Raw genomic sequence first — 8,357 nt, 5'->3', positions numbered from 1 at the left:
GAAAGAAAGAAAGAAAGAAAGAAAGAAAGAAAGAAAGAAAGAAAGAAAGAAAGAAAGAAAGAAAGAAAGAAAAAAGAAAGAAAGAAAGAGGGGTGCCTGGGTCACTCAGTGGGTTAAGCATCTGCCTTCAGCTCAGGTCATGATCCCAGGGTCCTGGGATTGAGCCCTGCATCGGGCTCCCTGCTCTGCGGGAAGCCTGCTTCTCCCTCTCCCACTCCCCCTGCTTGTGTTCCCTCTCTCGCTGTCTCTCTCTCTGTGTCAAATAAATAAAATCTTAAAAAAACAAAAAAAGAAAGAAAAAAGAAAAGCAACCACTTTTTGGAAGGTAGGTGGTGCGGAGATGTGAATCAGGGGCAATATATAGGATACCACAGAAGGGAGAGAGCCTGCCTAAGGAGGCCACCGCAAAGTATTATAAGCAGCAGAGCGCAAAATCAGAACTTCTAGAAGTCTGCTCCAGTGGTGCTCAGGTGGCAAAGTGGGGCAGATTCCAAGTGGGACAGCATGGTCTCAGGATCCCCAGAGTCACAAGAAGAACGGGGTGCCTGAGTGCGGCGGAACTCCCAGGCATCAGAGCAGAGAAGCCAGCTGAACACAGTGAGTCTAGGTGCCAACTTTCTGCTTGGTTTTGTCATAAATCACGGAAGGCTTTACACTTGCACAACTGCACTCCAGGTAGGAGCCTGGTACAAGGCAGAAGCCTGGAAAGACTTCTCTCCCTCTCCACCAATCCCCCACAGGGAATGGCTCAGGTCCACATCACAAAGCCCGTAAAGTTCGGAGACTTGAAACTGGGTCACATTCCTGAGATAAAAATGGTCAGTTACAGGTGGAGTGAACACAGAGTTCAGATGGAAACCAGGGAGACAAGGGTGATTGACTGTTTTTCTGTGAAGGCTCACTGAAGAGTGGGGGGCGTGAACTTTCAGTTCCATGCTAGAGATCCTGGTGCCACCATTTTCATCCCCCTATTGAGTAAGGGACAGGTGGGGCTAGGTAGGGAGAGATGGGGGCTACATGATCAGGCTCACAGAAATCCCAAAAATGCAGAAGTGGAAGGAAGCTAGAATAAGGGAACACTCCAGACCACCCTGCCCTAGGTGTCCAAGGGGGAAGTCTTATTTATGACAGTCTCCTGTGGTCAACAGAAAATAACCAAACCCTAAAAAGAAGTAAGCCATTAACGATGTTATCACTAGTCCTTAATCAGTGGTCCTGCCAGTAGAGAAGTCAAAAAGATTTAAGTTCCCTGGTTAGCCTTCAATACAAGACCAACCCTAAAAGCCCTCAGTTGCAACCCTGTTTGAACTCCTCTCACTCCTGGGAGCTTTTTCTGTATCCTTGCTTAAAACTCTATCACTTTACTCACTCTCCTTTGTCCGGGAGATTCATTCTTCAACTCCTTGAGATAAGAACCTTCTCTGTAGCTTCACCATCAGTGCTGAAAAGCCTTCAAGGAGCAAAATAGCACCACATGATGGAATCCAGAGCTTCTTACACTAAGCCCGGCCCCTTTGCAAGGGAGGCCCAATTCCACCAGGGCAAGGACACCTGAGAATCAGCACAACAGACCCTTCCCCCAGAAGACTAGCATGAACAACTCGCTAGCATTAGGCTTACTGATAATAGAAAACTGGAAAACTTCAGCTTTGGGGGAAACAGTATATACCATTTGTGGGTTTTTTTATTATTCCTTAGTCTTTCAATTTTATTTTTTTCAGCTATTTTCTTATTTTTTCAATTCTTTTCTTTACTCGATTTTATTTTTATTTTTATATATGCATTATATATTTTTTCATTTTATGTTTCCTGTCATTGTATTTTATTTTATTTTTGTATATATATAAATTTTTCTTTCCAATTTTGGGATCTAGTTTCTTTTAACAAACAGACCAAAATACACCCAGGATCTAGTTTATTGTTTTGTTCTGTTTTATTCTTCTTTGATTTTTTTCTTATTTTGTTTTGTTTTCTTCTGATTTGTTTGTTTTTTTCTGTTGTTATTTTTGTCTTTTCTCTTTATTTCTTCTATTCTTTTCTCAACATAATGATGAGACAGAGGAACTCACCCCAAAAGAAAGAACAACAGGTAGTACTCACTGCCAGGGATTTAATCAATATGGATATAAGTAAGATATTAGAACTAGTTTTCAAAACAATGATTATAAAGATACTAGCTGGGTTTTAAAAAGCATAGAAGACACTAGAGAAACCAGTACTGAAGAAATAAAAGAACTAAAGTCTAATCAGGCTGAAATTAAAAAAATGCTATTACTGAAATGGAGTAAAAAATGGAGGCTCTAACAGCTAGGATAAATGAGGCAGAAGAGAGAGTCAGGATACAAAAGACAAATTGATGGAAAATAAGGAAGCTGAGGAAAAAAACTACTGGATCACCAAGGGAGACACTGAAATCAGTGATACCATAAAGTGAAATAATATCCAGATGATAGGGGTCCCAGAAGATGAAGAGAGAGAGAGGGGCAGAAGCTTTATTTGAACAAATTATAGCTGTGAACATCCCTAATCTGGGGAAGGAAATGTGTATTCAAGTCCAGGAGGCACAGAGAACCCCCCTCAAAATCAATACCTCCACATACCATAGTGAAGCTTGCAAATATCGGAGATAAAGAGAAAATCCTGAAAGAAGCTCGGGGCAAGAGGTCCTTAAGCTACAAGGGTAGAAACATAAGGCTGGCAGCACACCCATCCACAGAGACCTGGCAGGCCAGAAAGGACTGGCATGATATACTCACTATGCTAAATGGGAAAAATATGCAGCCAAGAATACTTTATCCAGCAAAGCTGTCATTCAGAACAAAAGGAGAGATAAAGAGTTTCCAGAACAAACAAAAACTAAAGGAATTTGTGTACACTAAAACAACCCTGCAAGAAATAGTAAAGGGGATCCTTTGAGCAGAGACAAAGCCCAAAAGTAATAAAGACCAGAAAGAAACAATCTACTATAATAGTGACTTTACAAGTAATAGAATGGCACTAAATTCATATCTTTCAATAATTACTCTGAATGTAAATGGGCTAAATGCTCCAATCAAGACATAGGGTATCAAACTGGATTAAAAAAGACAAGACCAGGGACGTCTGGGTGGCTCAGTCAGTCAAACATGTCTTCAGCTCAGGTCATGATCCGAGGGTCCTGGGACTGAGTCCCACATTGGGCTCCCTGCTCAGCGGGAGCCTGCTTCTCCCTCTCCCACTCCCCCTACTTGTGCTCACTCTCTCGCTCTCTCACTCTCTGACAAATAAATAAATAAAATCTGAAAAAAAAAAAGAATAAACGAAGACCCATCAATATGCTGTCTGCAAAAGACACATTTTGGACACAAAGACACCTCCAGATTGAAAGGGGGGGGCGGAGAACCATTTATCATGCTAATGGACATCAAAAGAAAGCAGGGGTAGCAACCCCTATATCAGACAAACTAGATTTTTTTAAAGATTTTATTTATTTATTTAACAGAGAGAGACACAGCGAGAGAGAAAACACAAGCAGGGGGAGTGGGAGAGGGAGAAGCAGGCTCCCCGCGGAGCAGGGAGCCCGATGCGGGGCTCGATCCCAGGACCCTGGGATCATGACTTGAGCCGAAAGCAGACGCTTAACGACTCAGCCACCCAGGCGCCCCAGCAATCAAGTGATTTTCACTTTGATATTTCAAAAGACACATTAAGAAACATATCCAAACTTTGTTCTCTTTACCCAAGTTTGGTTTTAATATTTTATTAAAAATTCTTGAATTTGTAAATATTCAAACACTGCAACTTAATGGCACAAGAATGACAATGTACTAGCAATAAAATAAAAATAGAAGCTAACTATTTAGAAGCAGTAGCAACTCCATACTTCAAAGATAATTTAAACAGGCAATTTTAAAGAGTGCTTCATATATGTACAAAGCCACTCTCCGCCTGCAGTGGTGCTGCCCCACCAGCAGAGGACGCCGCTGCTAAGCGTCTCAGATGCCGCTGCAAACCTTTAACCAATAGCTGTTGCAAGCTCTTAATTAGCTTGAATTGAGAAGTTCATATCAGATTTTATTAATTATGTTTACTGCTTATTGCACTTACCTATACTAGGTACTAACTGGCACAGAAGTGTTCTAACAACTGGTTGAGCCGTACCAGAGGAGACCAGCTGAATGTCAGTGCTGTTTCCTTCTATTAAGACAGAAGCCACTCGGCTCCTGCAGGAGGGTACTCTCTGCACCCGCACTCTCAGTACCACCAACTTCTGCTCTCCAGGGCTTGTCCCATTCTAATTCCCACTTTCCTGCATTTCCAACTTTTCTGCCTCACTTGATCCTTCTTCTTAACAGCATATTAAAACACTCAAAACTTTAAAAAAAAAAAAAAGTTTCCTCAATTCTATATACTCTGCTCCCTCCATTTTTCTTTCCTTGCAAATACGGCCAAATTTATTGAGAATTGTATCCTTTCCTCCACTGCCTCCATTTCCTTCCTCCAAATTATTCCTCCATCGTCTGACATCTGGGGATTCTGATCTCACCTGTCCAATCGAACTGCTCCCACCAATACCATCAAGGCTCCTTGCTGCCAAATCCAGTGGCCACTTCTCATTCTTGATGTCATCACTCCCCAGGAGCATCTCACACTTCGCCTTCTTACCTGGGCTTTCACCGCACCACACTTTCCAGGTTTCACCCTGTCAGCTGGCTTCTCTTGCCCTGCCTTCCCTTTGGTGTATGTTCTTTACTTTCTTCCTTAGCTCTCTTCTCATGCTACACATTTTCTGAGGGCTATCTCCATTACTCTCCTCCCGCTGTGTGTTGATGCCACCCAAATCTGTGCAGCCATGACCCCCTTCCTCCAAGCTCCACTGGAATAAACCCTGTCGCAGAAAATGGTGCCACCCACCCAGTTGTCAAGTCACAAACAGGGTACGCAATCTTGTCTCTCCCCCTCCCCCACACAGCAAAACGATTCCCCAGACATTAACTTTACCTCCTAAGCACCCCATAAAACTACTTCTCTTCCGGGGCGCCTGGGTGGCTCAGTCGGTTAAGCGTCTGCCTTCGGCTCAGGTCATGATCCCAGGGTCCTGGGATCGAGCCCCACATCGGGCTCCTTGCTCTGCGGGAAGCCTGCTTCTCCCTCTCCCTCTGCTGTTCCCCCTGCTTGTGTTCCCTCTCTCTCTGTCAAATAAATAAATAAAATCTTTTTTTTTTAAAGATTTTATTTATTTATTTGAGAGAGAATGAGATACAGAGAGAGAGAGCATGAGAGGGGGGAGGGTCAGAGGGAGAAGCAGACTCCCTGCTGAGCAAGGAGCCCGATGCGGGACTCGATCCCGGGACTCCAGGATCATGACCTGAGCCGAAGGCAGTCGCTTAACCAACTGAGCCACCCAGGCGCCCCAATAAATAAAATCTTTAAAAAAAAAAAAAAAAAAAAAACTACTTCTCTTCCATCAGCCACTGCCTTAATTCCAGTTTCCATTCTCTTCCCCTGGGATCACTGCAAAAGCCTTGGATCTCTCTCCCCTTTCCAAGCCAGTCTCTATACTGCAAAGTGATCTAAGTCACAAATCTCTCCTTGTTTTTAGGCTTAAAGTTCTTCACTATTCCTCTGGATAAAGCCTCCCTCTTTAGCATGGCTGACAAGGCCCAAGCCTCCCTCTCCTGCTTCACCTTTCCCCACCTCTCCCTTGTACAATAAGCCCCTAAGTCACGCTGAATACATTGGTCTTCCCAGTTTGTCATGTGCTTGTTCCTTAACCTTGGCTGTCCCCTCTGGAATGCTCTTGCCCTCTCAATGCCTGGCTAACTCCTAATCAGTCTTCAGGCCTTGGCTTGGACCTCTGTTCCTCTAGGCTTCTTTTGACTCACCCAGACTGGTTTAGCTGCCCCTGTTGAGTATCTTCATAGCAATTATTTACCATAGACTACCGACTTTTTCAGTCTTACATAACTTGCTATACAAACACAGCTTCCAGCCCTGTCCACCACTTCTTGCTGATAAGCATCCCAAGACAACCCCCACCCCCATGGAGCCACCACTAACCCATGGGACCCTATATGACCCTTCTCACAGCATTTATTATACTTTTTTTGTAATTGTCTATTTGTTTCCATTCTCCAATAAATTGTGAGCCCCACAAAGGACTACTTTTTTTTTTTTTAAGATTTTATTTATTTATTTGACCGAGACACACAGCAAGAGAGGGAACACAAGCAGGTGGCATGGGAGAGGGAGAAGCAGGCTCCCTGCTCTCCCCGACGCGGGGCTCAATCCCAGGACTCTGGGATCATGACCTGAGCCGAAGGCAGATGCTTAACAAATGAGCCACCCAGGCGCCCCCACAAAGGACCACTTCTACATCACTTACCACTTAGCAGCAACTGGCAGATAGTGATTGCTCAACAAATGTTCAGTGGGTGAATGAATCCTTGGGGTGATTATAGTTCTAGCCAGCTTAGTTATGAAGTTCAATGGACACATGTAATTAATTTACATAGTGCTATAGAATTATTATATTATTAGTATCTAGCTGTTTTAGTCCTTGAGGGTACAGTCTATGCCTTATTCAATTTCTTTGTTCCAGAAAACTCAGCATGCCTGGCACATATTGTTTTCAACCAACTTTTGTTGATTATATCAGTGATCATAAAAAATTAAGAAACAGAGGCCCAGATAATTGAACAACCCTAGACTGCACATTGTCCCAGAAGCAGGATTAGAACTCAGTCTGATGTGGCGCCTAGGTGGCTCAGTTAGTTATGCGTCTGCCTTTGGCTCAGATCATGATCCCAGGATTCTGGGATTGAGCCCCTCGTCGGGCTCCCTGCTCAGTGAGGAGTCTGCTTCTCCCTCTCTCTCTATCTGCTCCTACCACCCCCAACCCACTAGTGCTCTCTCTTCTAAGTCTCAAATAAATAAAATCTTAAAAAAAACTCAGTCTGAAAACAGGGACTCCTGGAAGGAAGTTTCTCAGTGTCTAAACAGAATGCCAGTATGAATGAGAGAAGCACTGAGTTCTCTCCATCAATAGACTGACCAGAGAGGTGCCTGGCTGGCTTAGTCGGGAGAGCATGTGGCTCTTGATCTCAGGGTCATGAGTTCAAGCCCCACATTGGGTGTAGAGACTGCATAAATAAATAAACTTTGAGAGAGACAGACACTGGCCAGAAGCAATGGGAACTGCCAGGGCCCCAGACCTCCATGGTCAAGTATCCTCATAGTAGATGTGACATTGGCCAAGGAATGTGAGGACAGGGGTCTTGGGTATTTCAGCATGGAAGGGAGATTGGACCCCTGATTTCCTTTGTCCCTTTTAGTTTCAACTCTTAGCCCCAGGTACTGTTATTGGGGTATTATTTGTCCTTCTCTGAAATCTGTTTGATGCTAAGATAGTTCTTTTCCCAGTCTTTCTTTGCTACAATGAGTGAGTCACTGACAGGTGCCTGGAAAGAATCATTTACAGTATAGCCCATGGGGATGTTACCTCCTTCTAGGTGTTCAGCATAAAAATCCCCCCTCTTGGGGCGCCAGGGTGGCTCAGTCGGTTAAGCATCTGTCTTCGGCTCAGGTCATGATCCCAGGGTCCTGGGATCAAATCCCACATTGGGCTCCTTGCTCAGCAGGAGCCTGCTTCTCCCTCTGCCTGCCGCTCCCCCTCCTTGTGATATATCTCTCTCTCACTCTCTCTCCCTGACAAATAAGCAAAAAATAAATAAATGAAAAATTTAAAAAAATAAATAGTAAAATCTTAAAAAAAAAATCCCCACTCTTCAGCTTCCCCTTCAGCTCCAGGTCTCACCTTTTCATCCCCACACCCAGACTCTCCCAATAGCCCTGGTAAATTCATGACACACCAAAGAGATAAAAGTGCAGAGAGGCAGCATTGCAGAGGAGGTGGGGAAGGGACAGGTAGAATTCTGATTTTCTCCCTTTCCTCCATTTCTTGAGAACACTCCAATGTCCCTACCTCTAGAAGCGGATAAATCCTCTGCTTCCCTAAACATCATGAACCCTCAGAGGAAGCTGAGCCTTAGCTCCTTTCTTCCATCAGAAGAGTCAGCCTCGAGGCTCAAGAGCCCAAGATGGGAGATAGGTGGGCTTTTCTCTAACTGGGACTTTTTCTTTTACCACACATTTTAAGTAACCTTCAAGCACATTCACATGCTGATGGTATTTTATCTTTGCACTGGACTAGAAATTCCAAGACTTATGTCTTCACTGGGACCAACAGACGGTGAGCTTGGGGATATGTGACCAGGACTCAAAAGCCAAACAGGTCAGCCTCTCCTAAATGTTCTTCCTTTCCTTCACTCCTGGATTGACCAGGTTTCTACTGGCATTACAAAAAACTGCCCTGGGTG

This window comes from Mirounga leonina, unplaced genomic scaffold, assembly GCF_011800145.1.
Source record: "Mirounga leonina isolate KUSES-001 unplaced genomic scaffold, KU_Mleo_1.0 Mir_366, whole genome shotgun sequence".
In the NCBI taxonomy this organism is placed as follows: Eukaryota; Metazoa; Chordata; class Mammalia; order Carnivora; family Phocidae; genus Mirounga; species Mirounga leonina.
Note: the sequence above shows the minus strand (reverse complement) of the source record.